Genomic DNA, 18835 nt, shown 5'->3' on the forward strand with positions numbered 1-18835 from the left:
GCAGTTCAGGGTCTCCTTTGTTGTATTTGTTTTAGTTTCATGATGCTCCAGATGTTTTCAACGGGGGGGCAAGTCAGGACTGCAGGCAGGCCGGTTCAGCACCTGGACTCTTCTACTACAGAGCCATGCTGTTGTAACACGAGCAGAATGTGGTTTGGCATTGTCTTTCTGAAATCTGTAAGGTCTTCCTGAAGACGTCATTGTCTGGATGGCAGCATATGTTGCTCCTAAACCTGTATATATAGTTCAGCATTAATGGAGCCTTCACAGATCTGTAAGCTCCCCATGCCATGGACTCTTATGATCCCCATACCATCAGGGACGCTGGCTTTGAACTGTGAGCTGATAACAAGCCGGGTGGTCCCTCTCCTCTTTAGAGCGGAGGACACAGCGTCCATGATTTCCAAAAAGAATGTCAGATTTTCATTAGACCACAGGACAGTCTTCCACTTCCCCTCAGTCCATCTTAAACCGGCCCAGGTCCAGAGAAGTCTCTGTGGTTCTGTATCACGTTTATATATGGTTTGCTCATTGCGTGGTTCAGTTTTAACCTGCATTAGTGGATGCAGTGATTTCCACTACAGAGTCATGTCTGCTTTGAATGCAGTGCTGCCTGAGGGCCTGGAGATCAGGTCCATCTAGTCTTGGTTTTGGTCCTTGTTCCTCTTGTACAGGGGTGTCTCCAGATTGAATGATGTCATGTACTGTTGATGATGAAATCCACTAACTCTTTGTTACTCTGAGGAACATTATTCTAAAACTATTGAACTGTTCGCTCATGTAGTCTCTCACAGAGTGGTGAACCTCTGCCCCTCTTTCCTTCTGAGAGACTCAGCCTCTCTGGAGTTTTTGTACCCAGTCATGCGACTAACCTGTTGATCATTAACCTCAGTAGTCCTCCGGGTGTTTGAACTGTGCTGCTGCATCAAATTTAAAATGAGCAGATATATATATATATATATATATATATATATATATATATATATATCTTTTAAAGTTCAATTCCAATATTTGTTATTTTTACTTCATTCCTGGTTGTAGACAATTTTTCATCAAGATTCTTGCTGCTGAAGAATAAACATAGACTGTGAAGAAGAGCTGCTTCAGTCAGATGTGTTAGATCTACAGAGTGGAACAAATAGAGTCAGCGGTCTGGTTTTAATGGGCTGTAAGAGGAAGACTTCAAAGAGCAGCAGAGCTGACCTGAACACTGTGTAACTGTTTAACTGTGGCTGAAACAACTGCAGCAAACTAATCAGTTTGTTTTCTCCCTCTGACCGGCTCGTACCCTCTGAGGACCGGCAACCAGGAAGAGAAGGAATTCACCTCCAGACCGTAGACTGCAGCAGAAACAGAGCGGCTCTCTTCAGCTGCTGTTTGTATTGAGAGCTGAGCCAGCTTAAACATCTGAAACAACTACATGTCCAAATGAGGATGGGTCATGTTTAAACGTTAATTTAATGAAAAAGCCCCTCTCCTTTGGAATCATCTACCAGTCAGGGTCTGGGAGGCAGACACCCTCTCAACTTTTAAGAGTAGACTTCAAACTTTCCTTTCTGATAAAGCTTATAGTTAGAGCTGGATCAGGCTTGGACCAGCTCTTAGTTATGTTTATGTATACTACCTGTGTATTTGATATGCTGATAACATGACTTAGCTACATCACAGAAATCTGCATATGAACAATCTACATTAAGCTTATTTCAATTATCAATATGAAAGAATGCTCAATGCATCTCCATGTCTCCTGATAGGTGGTTGAGATTGAGAGTGAGTCAGAGGCCGGGGCAGTGGAGACAGCTCTGTTGCTGAGGTGAGTGCTGAAAGGTGACAGGTAGTTAAGAAAAATGTCACATGACTTATTGGGAAGTTTAGTATTTTCAAAATCTTCTACTGCCCAGTGCCTCAGTATATGTATAACAATTATTGCAAAGGCAAAATCTAGCACGCCTTCAGTTTACTGTGAAATTTTTAAAATTAATAATGAAATGGATTGAATAGCCAATTTCATTCTTATTTTCATTTCTAGGAACAACAGACATTAGAAAGGGAAGAGGGATAGGGAAATATTGAGAACAAGAGAGAGAGAGAGGGAGAGAGAGAGAGAGAGAGAGAGAGAGAGAGAGAGAGAGAGAGAGTTTAACATTTAATCTTATTATTCTGTAATTGTTTGTCATTTTGTGTTTTATTTCTTTTTAAGCTTTAGCAATGATTACGTATGTTTTCCATGCTAATAAAGCCCTTTGAATTGAAAAATTGAATTGAAATTGAGAGAGAGAGAGAGACATTCTGATGGAGATGCAAGAGAGAGGGATGTTGAAAGAGACGAGGGTGAGAGGAGCCGGACTGAGTGAGACGAGGGTGAGAGGAGACAGCTTAAGAGGGACGACAGAGAGGATGTGTACCACATGCCAAATCAACCTACTCTTACCTTTCAGGAAAAATTGTTTAGGGCATATAGGCCCTCAATAGGCGGCCCCCAGCCAGCAGCCACCTATTTATGGGCCCCGAACTGTTATTCCTTCACTATGGGTTTTGATTGTATACCAGGACTTGTCTCCATGCCAACGATACACAGACAGCCTGTTACTGGGTCACTCAGAGTTCACCGCTGTGGGTGCAATTTTTAACTTTCACTTTCGTTTATGGAGCAGTTCACATATTGACACTCTGCCAGCTGTAGGACCCTAGAATGCTGGAATTGGCGTGTTCCAAGTTCGCTGCTCAAAGAAAGATAGAGAGTGAAAATCGGCAATTCAAAGAAGAATGGTCTGAAAAATTTGCATTCATTCTCCCTCCAACCACCACAAGACCCATGTGCTTAATATGCCAGGAGACTATAGCTGTGCTGAAGATTTCCAATTTGAAACGGCATTATGAGACGAAGCATAGGAATTTTGAAGAGACATTTCCTCAAAATTCAGAGGTAAGAACTACAAAATAAATGCACTGAAATCATCATATCAAGCTGCAAGCAGGACTCTTGACACATCTATGACACAACAACAAAAAGCAACAGAGTCCTGACTAAGAGTGATGTGGATTTTGGGTAAGCATTTCAAGAAGCCATTCTCAGATACAGAGATAATAATAAAAAGAGTGTTCTTAAACCTTCCTGATATATTTGTTTTGGATTCATGACAGGGGTCATGTTTTGTTTTGTTCAACTATTCATTTTGAGGTATGGCAAAATGTAAATTCCATTTATTTTACTGTGCATTTTTGTTGTTGTTTTGGATGAAAAGGACATTTTTTTTTTAATATTACAGTATTATTGCATGTGGCCTGACTGACCTCAATAAATGGACCTTTGACTCAATGAAAAAATTTTGTGGCCCTTTAAGATTTGTATTTGAGTACCCCTGGTTTAGGGACTTTTCTTGGGTTCATTATGTGCCAAATGCAGGGGGGGGGGTGTTTGTTTCTATTGTAAAGAAGCATTCAAAAGGCAGGTAAGCCCTTTGTGGTCTCTGGTTTTAGAAACCGGAAAAAAGCCATTGAGAAATGTCGAGCACATGAAAACAGTCATGCACACAAAGTTGCTATCACAACACACACACACCTTCACAGATGCATTAAAACTCAGTTATCATCAGTGAAGATGCAGCAGCAGAGAGAGGCCAGATCATGCTTGCTGAAAATTATACAATCAGTGTGTTTCCTTGCTCGTCAGGGTCTAGCATTACGTGGACTTGAGAGTGATGGGGGAAACTTTGATCAGCTACTAAAGCTTAAAACAGAGGATGATGATGTGCTGAGGTGTTGGCTCAGTAAGCCCAGTAACCATTACACAAGCCAGTGCAGAATGAGATGTTAAATATTATGGGCAACTCCATTCTGCAAAAAATATCAGATTTATTGGAGTTCAAGATTTGTCTTGGAGTGAACAAGAGGCCTACGTTATGTGGATAGTGATTTGCTACCTCATGAGGACTTTGTAGGCCTCTATCAAGTCTCCTCAACAACAGAGAAAGAGTTGGCTTGGATGGCAACTGATGTCCTCCTTCGATTGAACCTGCCCTTATCCTGCCTTCGTGGGCAGCAAATATGGCAGGTGAAGCTAAAGATGTTCAGGCAGTCATAAAAGAAACACAGCCTCTTGCTCTCTTCGTTCACTGTGGTCCTCGCTGCATTAATCTGGTGACTCAGACAGTCTGTAGCACAAGCACTTTTGTGTCTGATGTGCTGGATTTAGTCCACAATTTGGCACTCTATACCATCTATCTGGAAAATATAAGACAATCTTTAAGGAGGTTGCCCAGTCGGAAGCAGGGAGTTTTAAAAAAATCTGAGTCCCCTCTGCCCCACACGATGGCTCATGAGGGTGGTAGCCATCCGGGCAGTTGTTGATCAATATGATAACATTTTGGTCACTCTTGAGGAAATGGCACCTGGTTCCTCCGACACTTGCAAAACTGCAAGAGGGCTCCCTGAGAGGTTTCAGAAGGGGCACATTTTGCTTAACCTTGTTAGGACCCTTGAAGTTCTAAAATAACTTGAATGTCTCAACCGCTCCCTTCAGAGCGAGACAGTGAGTGTCTCAGGGATGCTGGCTGCGGTTGATTGTGTGAAAAACACAATTCAAGTAAAGAGATCTGAAGAAACATTTCATCATATATATATATACCTGAGCCTGTGCTATGATCCAGAAGTTGGACATTGAGGCTGTCCAGACTCCTCACATCCGAAGACCCCCAAATCGCTTCACAGGAAATGCACCTGCATTAAGACCTACTTCCCCTGAGGAGTTCTACAGCATAGAATTCTTCAGAATGTTAGATGCAGTTGAGGTCTGGTTGACGAAGCGCTTTGACCAGAGACCAGAACATCCTCTGCAACAGCTGTGTGGTACTCTTGACGAGACACACCTAGGTGGATATTCAGTTCACGTCGACAGTTAATACAAATACATTTGGTCTTGTTGAGAGAACACATCCAGCAGAGCTTTAAAGCTGAACCCATACAAAGGAAACGTTTCTTAATTCCTTTTGCTTAAAGAGGATTTTTCTGCTTACCATCCACAACATTACTGATTCATCGCTTCCTGGTCTCCTACAGGATAGACCAAAGGTTATAACCACAGAACATGTGTGCTCTAATTGGTTGTTAAAAAGTTGGGACTGTTAAAAAAAATTTACATTAACACTTTATCACTCACATTTCATCTTTTGAAAAAAGTCCATTAGTCTCACAGTTTGAGCTGCATCCATCTCAACACGAGCTGACTCAGCTGTTATTATGTTCAAGTCAGGGTCAAGAACAGGTCACCAGGGAAGAAGCTGAGTCACCATTACCTGAGGGTTTATAAGAACCACTGGTGGAGTCCAAACTATTGAATGAAACTGGACTGACCGTGTGAACCTGGACTGACCTGTGAACCTGGACTGACTGATTGAACCTGGACTGACCTGTGAACCTGGAATGACTGACTGAACCTGGACTGACTGTGTGAACCTGGATCAACTGTGTGAACCTGGACTGACTGACTGAACCTGGACTGACTGTGTGAACCTGGACTGACTGACCGAACCTGGATTGACTGTGTGAACCTGGATTTACTGTGTGAACCTGTACTGACTGACTGAACCTGACTGACTGGCTGAACCTGGACTGACTGACTGACTGAACCTGGACTGGCTGACTGACTGAACCTGGACTGACTGTGTGAACCTGGGCTGACTGTGTGAACCTGAATCGACTGTGTGAACCTGGACTGACTGACTGAACCTGGACTGACTGACTGACTGACTGAACCTGGACTGACTGAACCTGGACTGACCTGCGAATCTGGACTGACTGACTGACTGAACCTGGACTGACTGTGTGAACCTGGACTGACTGACCGAACCTGGATTGACTGTGTGAACCTGGATTGACTGTGTGAACCTGTACTGACTGACTGAACCTGGACTGACAGACTGACCGAACCTGGATTGACTGTATGAACCTGGATTGACTGTGTGAACCTGTACTGACAGACTGACTGAACCTGGACTGACAGACTGACTGAACCTGGACTGGCTGACTGACTGAACCTGGACTGACTGTGTGAACCTGGATTGACTGTGTGAACCTGAATCGACTGTGTGAACCTGGACTGACTGACTGACTGAATCTGGACTGACTGACTGGACCTAGACTGACTGTGTGAACCTGGACTGACTGACTGACTGACTGAACCTGGACTGACTGTGTGAACCTGAATCGATTGTGTGAACCTGGACTGACTGACTGACTGAACCTGGATTGACTGTGTGAACCTGGATTTACTGTGTGAACCTGTTCTGACTGACTGAACCTGGACTGACTGACTGACTGACTGAACCTGGACTGACTGTGTGAACCTGGACTGACTCAGTCATTGAATCTGCTGCGGTGGAATCACTGCAGGTGTCTTATAAACCACTTGATATGAATCAGAATCTTAATCTTAAGAAACGAACATCTTGGACAGGTACCTAGCTGTTACTTTAGCATCTCTTTCTTCTCTGGGTTCATCCTGGATGATGTCTGTTAAGCTTCAAGGTTGCCTTAGTTTTCTCCTAGATGGTTCTTTAAATATCAAACATGTTGCTCTGCTCTTTTGCATCTGCTGTGAATTGTGAGCAAAACTCACAATCCATGGTGCTTCTCCATGCATCCTGGCAGGAAGTGACAGGTGAACGCATGACCATGCAAATGAAAACATTTACTCAAAACCAAATACAGTTTTGTGAACTTATATAAAAACAGACCAAAAATAATAAAACTCTCTTTAACAGAAAATAGTCTGAGCACCACACTCAGCTGTCGTGTTGGACAGGGCTATATTTCTGATAAGGGTATTTGTCCCACCTGATATCTTACATTAGAGCAGCAGAACATTTGATTACTTTATTGTTCTATCAGAGACATGTGTCTGGGCCTCATGAACACATGTAGCTGTCCCCACAAATGAAATGGTATTTTAGCAGTTTGAATTTGTGTGACCTGGCTTGGAGGATAACGGGAGAGGATACGAGGGGCGTGCAAAAGTAATCATGAATTTCTTACAAAAATAAGGAAATAATAGAACAAAAGATCTGTGCATAAAATAACGAAACAGGAGAGCCTCGATGCCCACACGGAAAGTGTGAGGGCCGATGAGAGAGACAGACACGCCGAATGGGAGAAGGCTTTATGGTGTCAGCTACACCGTGCCCAGATGCAGCTCATCACTTTAATGGCGACCCCGGATCTGAAAGAGAGAGCAAAACCAGCAACACGGAACACCTAGTGGTGTGGAGGAGTCATCACACTTAGATTGTCATATTATCAAAATGTAAAACATTAACATGGAAGTGTGAAGACTCTATAGCCGCAGTAAGAGGAAGTTGAGCTTAAAAAAGACACGCCTGCTCCCCTCCCTTAACATGAAACTCAAAGGCAGTCAAAAGGTTTGTTTACAGTTTCCACAGGACAAAACTACAGGTGTGTTCCCACAAGCCCCATAACTCATCCAAACCTAAATATTCAATAAAATCACTCCAAATAAATCATGTTAAAGTGATTTTAAAGAAAGGAACACAAAGTAGGCCTACACCGCTCTGACAATTAAAGGAGCCATTTTGAACGTAAGTTGACTTATTATTTAAGGAGCTGAGTTTCCATCTGAATGTGAAAGGGCATTTTGCTGCATCTTCAGGTACAAGAAGAGCCTGAAGAAATTGAAGTCAGTGTGTGAAATGTATGAGCATAAGACTTGCAGACACTGACACTGGCTCTGGCCTGGTGCGCATGAGTTTCCGTTCTTTCTGCCCAGGAGCGCGCAGCAGGTTCTCTGAATCCAGCAGATCCTCTAACTAACAGACACGGATCTGGACCGAGGACTGCAGAGTGCTGCGTTGTTTTGGTCTGGAGCCGAGCCGTTCTGTCAGCAGGCCGTCACTGTACCGCCTGTGTGACTGAGCGCTTTGCTTTGCGCACCCTAAAAATATCCCTCTCCAAGTGCGCGGATCAAAGGGGGAGCAGCACCGCCATGGATCCCGCCCCAGCATTTAACCTAAAGCCTTTCAGAGGAGGAGCATGTACTGAGAGCAAAGGGCCCGCGGCATCCAGAGCTGCGCAGAGGAGAGAGAGAGAGAGACTGGCTCGGGTTTCAGAGACGCGCACTGACTGCTGACCTGATCCAGAGAGGGAGCGCTCAGAGGAGAAGCAGCGAATGGGACAAACGGAGCGGAACGCCGAGGACTGAGAGTATGTCCCCGTGAACCAGGAACATCACTGACTGAATGATGACTATCTGCACTATGTCTCATACTCTGACTTTGATATAGGTGCTCATCTGAGTGCAGCAGGGCAGTTTGGAGACGAAAAAAGACATCTGTCAAACTTTTTCCCTCAGAAGTTGGACAGTCGCTGAGAGGCTCCAGAGTCGCAGGTTGTCAGGAGACCTCCTTTGCCAGAGGAACCTGGAGAATCTGTGGATTTTCGTCCAGACCAAACCAAACCAAAGCGTTTAAAAAATGGAGGAGGATCAAAAGTGGGGACCTGCCGGTAGAGCGGGTGAGGACAGGAGGACGCGGGACAAGAAGCAGCAGCAGCAGCAGCAGAGACCATCCAAAGAGCCGCAGTGGAGGGATTGGAGAGATTTGTGTGGCGTAACGGTTTGCATCGCAGTGTCAGTTCTGTGCCTTGGAGTTTGCATTGTGGTTTTTGTGCGTACCTCGGAGCTGCAGTCCAGGATAGTAAGTTTGGAGCAGCAGCAGCTCTCCGCGTGGATGTTGTCTGTGGAGCAGGTGGAGCCCGTTATCATGGGACGACTGGACCAGATCCTGGAAGAGGTGAGAGCTTTAATGAAAAACTCAGATAAACAACAAAGATGTAGGAGGAAATGTTTCTCCTTGTGCTGTTTTAGTCACCTGCAGGGAAAACTTGGATTTGATGATTTAAAATGTGTCCTTTATTTGAGTTTTTTTTAGGGGTCCCTTTAAAAATCTAAATCTTTCCTGGTCTACCGATCAGACAGACAAGTGCTCACAGATTCATCGTCTTGTAAACATTGAAACATTTACTTTTTGAAAAAATTAGATGAGACAAACTCTGAGCAACACTGTTAGGGATGTCGTTTGAAAAGTTGACAGTGTGAGGTTCGGATTTTGCTTTAGGTGACATTATTTTGTTTAAATCAATGACACTTCAAAGACTTTCTATTTGATTAACTTTGTATTTAGATTACATTTTGAATTTGGGTAATGAAATGAATGTTTAGAGGTGTTTGGAAGTTACAGATTTAAATATATTGGACCCTTTTTGAGCTCATTTGTGTATCTTGACTTTGTTTTCTGTAACAAAAAGTCCTTAAAATGTTCAGGTATCATAAGACGCAGCAGTCTTTCACTCCTTCAGTGAATTTAGAACAGTCTGTGTTTGATGATGACAGCTGGAATCAGGAGAAACACACTTGATCCACTGTACTTCATTAAGTGTGCAGGAATCAGGCTTTCATATAATAGTGGTTCTTGTGAGTCTGTACCCTGCAGCAGGTATAAAACAGCACCAGGATGTCTTGAGTCAACGGACTGAGCTGTATCCCTGCACAAATCTGAATTGGACAATCCCCCTGACAAGTTGAACATATGTTGTAAACATCACATGTGCTTTCTCACTGAGAGCGATGGAGAGAGATAACATGTGAGGAGCTCTCTCACATCTGTTGCTCCTGAGGTCGCCCTCCGAGCTGCCCTTTCATTGACCACTTCCACAGCTCCACTAATAAGCTCCTCCACACTGATTGAAGTCCCAGAGAGGCCCTGTTTTCCCTTCCTCCGTTTGCTTTGGCCCAACTTTTATCACCCCCGCCCCCCCACACACACGCACACACACACACCACCCCCATCACCCCTTTCACTAGGACCAGTATAATGCACTCTGCGGGAAAAAAGAAACAAGGTGCTCACTGCTGGGGTTTCTCCTCTCTCTGCTCCCTCCATATGACAGATCCAGTAGAACTTTAACAGGACATTATTGCTGTATGGTCTTCATAAACTAATCCATACATCTGAGACACTTCAAAAGCAACTATTAATCATTTCTGGGATGGTATGTGTTTTTGTGAGAGGATTGTAAGCACCCTTAAAGCTGGGATCAGCATTTACTCAGCGCTGCAGCCGATACGGAGCATTGTTTTTTTTGTTAAGTTGACAGGATATAGTGGAATGTTCAGGGTAACCAGCTCTGGCATGAATCCCTTTCTTACTGTACATTTCTCTGGAGGACAACATGCATGTGTGGAATCATATAGACCCCAATCAATGATAAGAAGCACTGGTGTCATGAGGCCAAATCTCTTGCACTCGTTCCAGTCAGAGAGGGATGTACGCTACCAGTCAAAAGTTTGGAATCACCTTCTCATTAAAGGTTTTTTTTTTTAAAGGTAATTATTTTAAACACTGTAGATTAACACTGAAGACATCAAAACTATGAAAGAACATATATGGAATTATTGAATGAACAACAAAGTGTTAAACAAAGCAGAATCTGTTTTATATTTTAGATTCTGTAAAGTAGCCCCCTTTTTCCTTCATGACAGCTTTGCACACTCTTGGTATTCTCTCAGTCTGCTTCATGAAGTGGTCTCCTGGAATGGTTTCTAATGAACATGAGCCTTGTCAAGAGTTCATTTGTAGAATGACTTGCCTTCTTAATGTGTTTGAGACCATCAGTTGTGTTGTTCAGAGGTCGGGTTAGTACACAATGGATAGCCCTATTTGACTACTGTTGTAATCCAGATTATGGTAAAACCAGATTATTTCATATTTTTGATGTCTTCAGTATTAATCTACAATGTTGAAAATAATTAGAATAAATAAAAACCATTGAATGAGAAGGTGTGTCCAAACGTTTGACTGGTAGTGTATGTGTTAGTAAATCTCCACTTGCCCAGAACTTCCTGTCTGCATATTTGTTTAGCATATCCATACATCGACTACAGCTCGACTCTTTACCAAACGTCTCAAACATCTGGTAGATAAAAAAAAATGAAGCTAATGCAAAGGTGCAATAAACTGCAGTTCCTCCTGTGTCCACTTGAGGCTTTCTCCAAAAACCAAGGATTCCCCATTTTGGTGCATACAGCATGGCGTGTGGCCCGGGTTTGATTCCAGCCTGCGACTCATATCCCGGATGTCATTTCCTCACTCTCTCTCTCACTGTCCTATCCTCTATGATAAAGATGTAAAAGCCTAAATACAACTTTAAAAAATAAATGTCCAGCCTTGTTTGTAACAACTGTTACGGCCAAATTCCACCAGATCCGTATTCTAGTCAATGTGTTAACTTCCACTGGATCCACTCCGTTGCGTTCCGTCCAGACACACTTCTGGTGGAAGTCCAGTGTTAGGGGTTGAATTGACATAAGGATAGTATTAAGGCCCAGAGTAATGCATCATTAATCATAATAAGGGGCGTGGCTGATTTACCTGACAGGTGGATGCATTGTAGCTGATTGCAGTAAGGGTTAGCCTGTTTCTGGATTAGCCAAACGTTAGGTTGGGTCAGCATTTCCCATATGCCAATGGCCATCTATCGGCTTCTTTGGAACCAATGGGTGAATTTACTGAGACCACGTTCATGATTTTTACATTCAAATCAGTATCAATCACCTTCTGTCTTCACTAGCTTAAAAAGTTTTAAGATGCCTAAATACGAGACGGAACTCAACACCACAGAGATCAAGAAACCTTTCAGTGATCAGACCAGACACACAGGGTGAGCTGACAGGAGAGAGCCTTAGGTTGATGTGTTGTACTCCACAAACTGATCACACTGCGGATGATGCACTAATGACCACAGTGACAGCCAGTCACAGAGCTGGTTTCAGGATCCTGAGTGAGTGCTCTGGAGCTCCTCCGTCAGACCCAGCGAGGAGGATCCCTCCATCCTCACCTCCAGACGAGCCCTGGGCGATGCAGCCTGCCTCTCTGTTTAGCTCTGTGTATAAATAGTTATTATTGATGGGACACTCGCACAGATGTGGCCTTTTGTAGTGAGAGAGAGGGGGTGGGATGTCTGTGATACGCTGTCCAGAATCCACCTCCCTGTCTGCTTCCATGATGACCAGTTTCCTCTGTTTTGGAAAGTGTTCTCTGTTCCAGCCATTCAGGATTATTATTATTATTATTCCAGTCTGATATGGATCACAGCAGGACCCAGCAGGTCACTGAGGAAGGAGCTGGTGTTTCTTATTTGCAGGTTTCGTTGATGGTTCGGAGCTGTGAGGATGGATTTGTAAACTGGCAGATGATGAGAAAAGAGGTCTCTTAGCTCATCCCTCTATCTTTGGATAAAAGAGTTTCAGCTTTGAGGGCAGTCCGTGTCACTTTGTGGCTAAATTGCTGATCTTAGCATCTTTGTTGTTTAATAAATCATTGATAATGTTTATGTCTGTGTGTTTTGAGTCTCTTCAGTAGTTTGTAGCTAATTTTGTAGCCATTGAACAACAGTCAGTGCAGTGACTGAGCACAACTTCCAGGAGTCTCTTCAGTGCAGTGACGAAGAGAGAGCAAATCCAAAACCTGATCTTACCGTCCATAGCCCTGAGGTCAAGTCTAGATTTTGTGATGGTTGTAGAGATGATCTTGTCAGATTCTATTTTGGTGTAAGGTGTGTTGTAATCAAGCGGCAACCTCCGGTCTTAAAATATGAAGCCCATGAGGAAGTGTTAAAAACTGCAGTTCCTCGAGCGTCCACTAGAGGCTGGCTGCAGAAACACCAGAAACAACATACACACCCATTCATAGAAGACGATCTTTACAGCAGAAATAAACATGTTTACAGCCTGGTTCAAAAAACTGTTCAGGTCTGAATAGATCATTTCTCTATCAGCACACACTGTACGGGGTGAATTGTTTTACAACTCTGTCTTTTTGAAAGATATCAAACTTATGAGTTATGCCCAAATAAGGGCATGGCTGACTTGATTGACAGGCGGGAACACTGCAACTGTTAGCAAGTAAACTAAAGGCCCGCCTCTTTACCTCACACCAAGTTTAGTTGAGTTCAGCATTTCCAATATGGCTCCTGCCGATGATTGGCTTCAAAACAGCGCTCAGGAACAGATGGGTGACGGAGACTACATCCATTAATTATACAGACTATGGGACCAACTTGTTGATGTGTGGAAACAACATGAGTGTTTATGTACAGCAATGACTGCACCAGGTAGCTAACATGAAACATGATGACCAATCTGCCATGTTTGTTTACTCCAAGGTCTTGAAGAGATTTGGTTAGATCTCCAGTTTAGATGGGTGGACTCTGGTTGCTGGTGGTCCACACACTACAATAGCACAGCTGTGAAATCTGTTATCTGCCAGTGTGTGTGTCTGTTTGGATTTTAAAAAGCTGTTATGGAGAGTTTAAAGGTGACATATCATGCAAAATGGACTTTTTAATGGTTCTCTACCTGAAATATGTTTCCCTGGCATGTCTACAAACCCCCCGAGAATGAAAAAAATCCATTCTGCCCCTGTTCTGATTTCTCCACCTTTCTGTAAATGTGTGTGAAACCAGCCGTTTCAGACTTCAGTGTTTTTGTTACGTCACAACAATATCCGGTCTGTCACGGAGTCAGAGCTCGGAGCTTGTTCAGCCCATAGACTGTATAAAATACAACTCAACCCCTCCTCTGTTTTTCATTCCCTGCACAAATGTGTGCTAACAAGGAGCTTAGGAGGGAGGCATGCTAGTTGTAGGCTGTCTTAATAAACACAAAGGTCGGTTTTACTCCCCACGTTTGCAGATTTGAAGATATAGTGGATGATTTTTATTAATCATGGATAAGTGCTAGCGCTAGTTTGCATAGCCACATAGCTACATGTTCGTAGCTGTGTACCAAGACACACGTCTACATACTGATAAATAAAACAACAAGACACACTAAATCTATGACCAATCCTTCAGAAAGGTCCTGCTGCAGGCGCTTCTCCATCAGGATCAGATTCTGGATCAGATTCAGAGGGTTGAAGTAACGTGATCTCTGAGCAGCCGTGTATATTCAGCCAACATGTAAACATTAGATCAACGTGCTGGAGAGCCGAGGCACATCCACTTCCTGAGGGGGCGTGGTCAGAGAGAAAACAGACTGTTCTGATGAGGACTGAAGAAGAGGGTTTTTCAGGCATGCCAAAATCTGATTTCAAAGTGTTTTTTTGAGCATAAACTTTAAAGACATGTTTTGGGGACCTCTTAGATCAATATATATTGATGAAAAAAGCGTGATATGTCACCTTTAATGTACCCGCTTTAATGCACGGATTAATGAGATTGATTTTGTGATTTTTCACATTTTGTTGACCGTCAGCTTTACAGCAGAGTGAGAAAAGTTATTTTGCATCGTACAACCTGAGTATGAATTATTTCTCTGTTCACACAGAAACCTTCTTACTTTGAAAAGACAGACATGCATGCACAAATGTTTGCATATGGTCATAGCTGAGAATTGTCAACAGGTGTGCAGGTTAAGCTTTGTGAGGCCCTTGAATTCAGTCATACCTCTCCTAAAATAACTGCCTTACCCTTTACAACACCCTGAAACAGCCTGACCGACCCGACCTCCACCTCACTCGTCATTATCTCGCCCAAACACGGCCCCTCGTACATTCACAACTGACCACAAAGTGCTCTCTGCAGACCTGCTGTACGAGCCTGGTGCTCATAGCGAGTGCAGAGGCATGATGGGAGCTGAAGGCCACGCAGTGAGGTGAAGAGAGCGAGAAATATAGTCTCCCCCCGGCCTCCGTTTCCTCACCCTGCTCCCTACAGAACTGTCACCCAATACACTGTGAGGTCTACACGTAGGCTCACACAACACGGACACAAGTACATGCATATACATGTCAACATCCTCTGTGATGAGTGTGTGTGTGTGTGTGTGTGTGTGTGTGTGTGTGTGTGTGCGTGTGTGTGTAACTGACCCGTGTGCTAATCAGACAGCCTAATGCAAATAGCACACTCATTGAGAAGTACTCGAGTCACCTCTGCACTTTGTCAGAGCACAGTTAGTGATGGCTGCTCACACACACACACACACACACACACACACACACACACACACACACACACACACACACACACACACACAGAGTCACTCCTTTCACCTGACCTATGTGATATAGTACAGTTGGGATTGAGACTGAGCAGACGTGCTGATGATTACAGATATGTGATGATAAACAGACAGCTGTGGACTTGGACTTGTTGAGGCGATGCTTGAATTCAGGACATAGCTCCGTTCAAACTGTGCAAACTCAAAGAGGACTCTTTTCAAACTATGGAGGTATTTGTGACAAAAAGAAAAGAGAAGAGGAGAGGGTACAATGGTGTACCAACTCTAACAGCATCTTTATATTGAACCTGATACAGGCTTTGGTAAGGTGTCATAGATATCAGAAAGGTTTTTATATGCAGGAGCTCTTTCCTTGAAATCTTCAAAGCTGCTTCATTTGGCACGCCACATATGTATTACTGGTACTTACAATGACATAGGGAGCATGCCTGTGTTCCCACAGCCCTATGGTCCCACATGTCTTTTTTCATAAACTTGTTGTTGTTGTCAGATTTTATAACCAGGCTCTCTTAGTGATCTTTGGGTTATGTAAGATGCTTGATTCTGATTGGTGCAAATTATTTTTTTCTTCTAATGATCGCGATTTCTGCTGTTGCTGCTGCTGATCAAAATAAAATGACTCATTCTTTCATTCATGGAGCGCCGCCTGCAAGCTAGTTCAGGCAGGCAACTCGAGCTGCGCTCATTCATACTGACACGTCATCATCCTCCCTATCAGCTGATCACAACATCCTCATTTGGCGGTCTATTTAAGCTGCAAGTCTCCCCGTCTCTGCCTCAGCTTTGCAAGTGCTCCTGCTGTCCTGCTCAGGGCTGTGTGCAAACTTTCTACCCACCTCATCCCCGGCATCCACCTGCTGGCTCCGCCCTATCTCATTACAATGTTACAATGTTACAATGTCATTTAGCAGACGCTTTTATCCAAAGCGACGTACATACGAGAACAAGAACAACACAAGCAAAGATCTAGACAAGAGGAAACAAGATCAGTAAGAGTAACAGAGTACTCCAAGTAAATTTGGGTGCAGGTACTGCCAAGCAGTGTAAAGGCAATGCACAAAAGGAAGTAAGGATTATTTTTTTTGGAAATAAGGAATATCTACAATGAAGCAACCAACCAATTTAAGACCTTCCATTATCATCATCAACAATTAACATCACCACAATAATGACCAAAGTACCAAGTGCTGGGTCACTCAAGATTACTCCTAAATGTCTGCATTTAAAAAATCTACGAGGAGTAATGAGGTTCAGAGCCCATACGCCAAACACAATACTATATGCTGCAATAAACTTTATCTTAAGTAAACATGAGTTGTCTGACCGAAATTCATTTACTATAAAGTGCTTCAAAAAATCTTGTTGGAGGATCAGGATTAAATGGAAGGGGTTTATAGGAGCACAAGACCTAATTTTGAAAATGTCCTAGAAATGTGGGACCATAGGTATGACCCCATGACATACACTTCACAACTCCCCTCTTAAATGTCTTCAACATCTTTTTGAGGAGAGTAAATGAAGCCACTTTTGCGTTGGGAGAGCGGGGGAAGACCTGGAGCATATGATCAAGGCCAGAAGTTGAACCAAGGGTTCTAGTCTCTTCACGTAGGTGCGTGCTCAATCTGTGAGGTGGTCTTGCTGGCCAGCCTGTACGTTAAACTCTTTAGCTCTGTGCTCATTAAAGTTTGAGATTGTTGTTTTTACTGACACAAAGCAGCATAGCATTAAGGCAGAGCGGTCATTAGTCACTGCAGGGTAATGCGTGTGTGGAGACATGAGTTTGCAGCTGATGACAGTGTTTGAAGTTTGGTCGTTAGGCCTTCATTTCTCCCCCTCGGGCAGCTGGCTCTGATGTGGTCAAACATGCAGCTCTATCTGTGAGAACCCGCTGCCTCTCTGCTCCGCTCCGTCTCCGTTGTCTCTTTGGGGTTTTTGATAATGTTGCTTCATGTTGGACAGCAGAGAGCTGCGGCTGCATGGCTCTCTGGATTAGTCTTACTAAAGACTTCTCCAGTTGTTGGTGGAGTCTGCCAGTATCAACCAGAATAAATTCCTGGAAGTATTCATGAATAATATAAAGTGGGTTAAGGGAAATTTGTGTCTGAGTGTGCAGTCTGACAATTGTTTTCACATGAGACTCTTGAATGACAGGAGCGCTTAGCTGTGGAACTTTGGAATCTGATTTGAAAGGCAAATTTTAAGTGTTTCATCGCTGACCCGTTACATGGAAGAGAATACCCTCAGAAGGCCTGCAGGACATACATCAACTTGAGTCCTTCTAACAGTTTTATCTACATTTACTTGGCGTTCAGCCTTTTTGCATCCTGAGGCTTGAAATGTGTCAAAGACATGCTAGTTGGATCACCTAACAGCCTTTGAAACCACCTGTGGAACTGATTTCAGACTCGAACAATGTGGAGAACTTCTGGGGAGGAACATGTCAGATTTATGCAGCTATTGGTCCGGTTTCAGGAGGAAGAGAGAAAGCAGGGTTTAAATTACTTAAAGAGCAGCACCAAGAATGCTTCAGAGGAGACGTGTTTCTCCCAACACGATGGAAGCTGTGAGACTCAGACTCAGATGGAATAATCAATCGCAGAGTAAATGTAGAATATCCCTCGGCTCTGTCCCTGGCCGTCCTGCTAGACTCTGGGCCGTACCCAGAATACCCGGCAGTGCACAGAATGACGGTGCCTTCATGACAGTCCCTGCAGCACCTGTTGCAGGCCTCTGAACAGCCAGCGCCGGCATTCCTCTGCCGGTAACCACAGAGGAGGCCGACGGCTCCGCTGTAGAGAATGTACTTGGATGGTTCTGCACTGTGTTCAGGGTCGAATCACACACACACACACACACTCACACACATAGACACATGCACACACACTTTTGTTGATCCAATGAGGTCAACATTCACACTTGTTCTCATCGGTGCTCCACCTTCTGATGCATTTATATTTTACTGCATGTAACAGAGAACTCACGCCTGATTGGTCATCAGACATTGTGTGTGTGTGTGTGTGTGTGTGTGTGTGTGTGTGTGTGTGTGTGTGTGTGTGTGTGTGTGTGTGTGTGTGTGTGTGTGTGTGTGTCAGATGATGCAGCCTTTTTGTCCACTCCTGCAGGACATGATATTTCTGACTCATGCTTTCTAAAACAGGTTAACTCAAAAATGAAATGTATGCTGGAAAAAATGTAACAAACTGACAATTAATTGAAAATATCAACAAACAAAAATCTCTGCTGCAGTCGCTATAAAAATTCTATTTCCTCAAAAGCAAAAAAAAACTATATATATAAAAAAAGCTACATTCAGAAAGTATGTTGCTCCTCTTCCTGCTCAGATCAAAAGCACACATTGCAGTGCACATGCTAAGCTGCTCTAATCAGCAGCACCAATTACCTGCAGCATGCAATTAAAAGGAACATAGACTAGAATTAGGCGGGACTTCCACCAGATCTGTGTCCGGTCTGTCTTAGATCCGCTGCGGTCCGGCTCTCTCGTCCATCAACACCCACCGATTGCGTTTTCAGAACACAGCACGGAACAGGCACGCCGGGCATCTGGAGTCATGTGACCGAGGTTTTCCCATGGTAATCACTGAATCAAGGATTCTCCTCCTCCTCTCCTCATCCATGTTGTCTTTCTGGTCCTCTGAAAACCTCTGACCTGTTGACTCCAGGTCTGGCTCCGCTCATCATGACTTTGGTTTGTTGTTGTAGTTAAGTGAAATACGATCTGGTGATAACACA

This window comes from Notolabrus celidotus, chromosome 4 (genome assembly GCF_009762535.1).
Source record: "Notolabrus celidotus isolate fNotCel1 chromosome 4, fNotCel1.pri, whole genome shotgun sequence".
NCBI classification, from domain to species: domain Eukaryota; kingdom Metazoa; phylum Chordata; class Actinopteri; order Labriformes; family Labridae; genus Notolabrus; species Notolabrus celidotus.